This window comes from Plasmopara halstedii, assembly GCF_900000015.1.
Source record: "Plasmopara halstedii genome assembly, contig: Scaffold_526, whole genome shotgun sequence".
In the NCBI taxonomy this organism is placed as follows: Eukaryota; Oomycota; class Peronosporomycetes; order Peronosporales; family Peronosporaceae; genus Plasmopara; species Plasmopara halstedii.
Genome location: NW_020187446.1, coordinates 1,366,341 through 1,366,722, shown reverse-complemented (window position 1 = coordinate 1,366,722; position 382 = coordinate 1,366,341).

Below are 382 nucleotides of genomic sequence, written 5' to 3'. Positions count from 1 at the left end.
TCACGTACCATCCCTGCGTGGTGCTTCGCACGAATAAAGGCGTCAATGACGTCGCACTGCTCCTTGGGCAGGGACCATTAGCGTATTACGCAGTATTTAGTTCCCGGAACCAGGTCGATCTCACGACACACAACTCGGAACACCATGATCCATGGATTGATTGGAGGTCACACCTTGGGCGCTACGCGCACGTCAACCGGTGGAACTTTGGCGAGTCATGAACTCACCTCTGCTTTGAAAGAAAAGCGCTATTAGCGAGCGAGAGCACTGGACCGAGACGGTTTACGTGCTGGACATTGGAATGTCCGAGTTGGTAGACACCAACGGTGTAGTGGACAGGAGTCCTAGCGTGGCTCGCGGGCTGTTCGTGGAGTGGCACGTA